We start from the raw sequence: 4,138 nt of genomic DNA on the forward strand, positions 1-4,138 counted from the left end.
AAAAAAAAAAAAAAAAAAAAAAAAAAAAAAAAAAAAAAAAAAAAAAGTATGGGAACAGAGAAGGGAGTTTATAGCTCAAAATACTGTTGACTAAAAACCTGTGAATCAGATGGCTTGGACAAAGGAGGATCAGCCACTGCATAAGCCAGGCATAGAGGTTCATAGCTGTCATCCCAGCACTCTGGAGGCAGAAGTGGAAGAACTGACATCCGGTGACAAAGAAACAAAAGAGAGAAGAAAACCAATTGCACGTAGTCTAAGATCTGAAAGCTTAACTGTGTTCATATGGTTCCAGCACCATTTGTTCAAAATACTTGCTGCTGTGAACCGCTGCTCGAAATGCTTGCGGAAAACCTATTGACTGGGGCTGGAGAGACGCTCAGCTAAGAGCGCTTGCTGGCTACACTTCCAGAGGAGTGAGATTTGATTCCCAGCATCCACAGAGTGGGGTCACAACCAGGGAATTCTGGTGCCCTCTTCTGGCTTCCACATATGCATGCTGTCTACAGACATTTCAGCAAAACATCGTAGACATGAAAGTTTTTTTTTTTCATTTTAAATCAATTGACTGTATAATGATCAGCGACTGTGTAATGATTGGTCTCTTTCTAGACTTTCTGTATCTTACACACTGTCACACTGTCTTGACTTCTAAAATATGAAGCCTTGAATCAATGAAATAAAAAACAATGTTGAGTCTTTCATTCATGAACATTTTTTGTTTTTCTAGTTTTCAGGTCTTTTTTGGTGTCCTTTACCAGTGTTTTTGTTTGCAGTAGTACACATTTTTATTGAATTTATCTCTTAATACCTGTATTTTCTGCACCATTGTAAATAGGGTTAAAATTTTTATTTTTTAATTGTTCATTGGATGTGTGTGACTTTCCTGTATTGACTGTGTACCTTGTAATCTTTGCAAATTTCTCTGATTTGCTTTAGTCCTCTCTCTCTCTCTCTCTCTCTGTCTCTTTGTCTCTCTCTGTGTGTCCCTCTGTCCCTGGATTTCTTTTTCCCTTTGTGGAGCTGAGGATTGAACCAGAGCCTCATGCATCCCAGTCAAGCACTCCACCACTAGGCCACATGCTTAGCCCTCTTCCTAAATTGAGGATTCCTCAAAATCCTCTATTGAGCTTCTTAAATGAGCTCTTATTCTCTTTCCTGTATTCTAACTGTCATCCTCTCTTTGTCTATTAGCTTTTCCTGTTTACTGTGGGAGGCATACACCATGGAGAACAGAATCTGTAGATGTCACTTCAAGGACTCGAACTCAGGTCTTCAGGTTTTTCAGCAAACGCCATCACCTGATGAGCCATCTCGCCAGTCCTTCTTTTCCTTTTTGTCCCAGATATAATCTGAGCACAAATCTCAGGCTGACCTTGCACTCATGATCCTCCTGCCTCAGTGTCCTAAATGCAACAATTATATCATGAGCCACCATGCTTCCTTATGTCCGGTTCTCGTGATTTTTTTTTTCTGTTGCTGTGCAGTGACAGCCAATGTCTCAGTGAGCCTTTTCTTTTAGCATTCATGCCCCTGTGTAATCCATCCTCAAATTCTATCAAAGTTGGTTTGTGTGACCAACAGAATAAGTTGGAAATAACTTAGTGTGGTTGTCTCGAGCTGCTCCTGACTTGGTTTCTCCTGAATCACTTCTGTCTACAGACATCAGCTCCCATGCCATAAAGCCCCACGGAGAAGAACTCTTCTAAAAATAGACAGTAGTGCCAACTTGTCAATCACTTGAGTCTACCAATGAAGAAACTCTCCTTTTTTATCTCTGGTCAAGTCTTCATATGACTGCAGCCCTAATGAACATCCTAATTGCATTTTTAAGTGTTTATTTTTATGTGCATTGGTATTTTGCCTGCACGTATGTCTGTGTGAAGGTATTGGATTCCCTGGAACAGGAGTTACAGACAGTTGTGAGCCACCATGTGGGTGATGGGGATTGAACCTGGATCCTCTGGAAGAGCAGCCAGTGAGTGCTCTTGACCACTGAGCCATCTCTCTTAAAAGACTTTCTGGAACCTGGTGTGGTAGCACACAACTGTAATCCTAGCAGAGGCAGAGGCAGAGGCAAGCAGATCTTTGAGTTTGAGGCCACCTAGTCTACAAACCGAGTCCAGGACAGCCAAGGCTACACAGAGAAACTCTGTCTTGAAAAAAACAAACAACAACAAAAAAGATTTTCTGAACAGAGTCTCCAGATTATCTACTCAATTTCTGAGCCACATAAACCTTAAGGTTCTTTAATGTTTATTGTTGTTTTAAGCCACCAAGGTTTTGGTTTTTGTTTGTTTGTTTGTTTTGTTTTGTGGTCTCACTATGTAGCCCTGGCTGGTCTGAAACTTGCAAATCTTGAACTCCCAGATAATCACCTGCCAAATCCTGGGATTAAATATATACATAAGCCACAAAGTTTCAAGGTGATTAATTGTGTAGCAATAAGTAATGAATACATGCTAATATATTTTCAACTCCCAGAGCTCTAATTTTCTGGAAGCCCTATTTAATTAGTATGTAAAGACAAAACACCAAGTAATCAACATACAAATATCTAAAAAGGATAATTTTTACATCAATCACTGAGGTAATTTCCTCCATAAGAAATTTCATATCAGAGCCTAAAGAGATGGCTCTAGCAGTTAAGAGCATTTTGCTGCTCTTGCAGAGGACTCAACTTTGGTTTCACCATCCACATGGTGGTTCAGAACTGTTTGTAACTCCAGTTTCAAACTCTCTGTCCTCTGTGGGCACAAGGTACACTCAGGGAGTACATACGTGCTTGCAGGCAAAACCCTCAGACACATTAAGAAAATATTTTAGCTTTTCGCCAAGATGTCGCTGAAATCAAAGAAAGAAGCTCCAGCCCCTCACAAAGCCGAAGCCAAAGTGAAGGCCTTGAAAGCTAAGAAGGCAGAGCTAAAAGGCGTCTTCACCAAGCTTCCCACAGCGCCAGAGATCCTACGGCTCCGGAGGCAGCCCAAATACCCTTGAAAGAGTGCACCCAGGAGAAACAAGCTTGACCACTATGTCATCATCAAATGACCCCTGACCATCACCAAGTCAGCCATGAAGAAGATAGAGAATAACACACTTGTGTTCATTGTGGATGTCAAAGCCAACAAGCACCAGATCAAGCAGGCCATGAAGAAGCTCTATGACATTGATGTGGCCAAAGTCAATACTCTGATAAGGCCTGATGTTGGCTGCTGATTATGATGCTCTAGATGTTGCCAACAAGATTGGGATCATCTAAAGGGAGTCCAGCTGGCTAATTCTAAATATACGCTTTTCCACCATAAAAAGGAAATATTTTAAAAGGATTTTTAATATCAAAGAAATGAATGATTATGCTACCAATGTCTTACTTCTGTAGACTACTTTCTTTGTGTTTTGTTTTGTTATTTATATATGTTCTTTTTTGAAACAACATCTCACTGTGTGACCCTGCCTGGTCTGGAACTCACCATGTAGACCAGACTGGCCTTGAACTTGCCTGCCTCTGCCTCTGCCTCTGCCTCTGATGTGCCAAAGTGCCTGTGCCACCATGCCCAGCACCTGTAAACCATTGATGGCTCATGCAATAGGTAACAGATTTAAAGGTAGCAATGCTATTGACGAGCCAGTAGCCCTTAGGCAACCAACCATCATTCCACATAGCTATTCTAAAGAGGGGGAGGCTTTTCTCCCCAGTGAATATTTGGGAATGCAGAGATAATTTCCCCTGACATCTCGGGAAATGGAACTACTGGGTATCTCATGGAGAGGTGTTGGGGACATTCCACAGTAAATAGGCATCCCCCTTGCAACAAAGAAATCCTATCCAGAGGTTTGAGGTATAGTTTGGTGGCGGTGTGCTTGCATAGCAAACACGAGACCTTTGGTTCAATCTCCAATTTGACAACACACACACACACACACACACACACACACACACACACAGAAATCTTTCCCAAATCACCAATAACAATAAGAATGGGAAACCATAATTCAGCATAGATGAAAGTAGGCAGAATACTAAAACATATATTAACATTTTAAACAGTGATTGAAATATGAAGACAACACACTGAAAGAATAGCAACTAACAGCTTCTACACAATCATTCTCCCCTGCTCTCTGCTGTCTTAGTGTT

This window comes from Psammomys obesus, unplaced genomic scaffold, assembly GCF_907164565.1.
Source record: "Psammomys obesus unplaced genomic scaffold, mPsaObe1.curated_primary_1811, whole genome shotgun sequence".
NCBI lineage: Eukaryota > Metazoa > Chordata > Mammalia > Rodentia > Muridae > Psammomys > Psammomys obesus.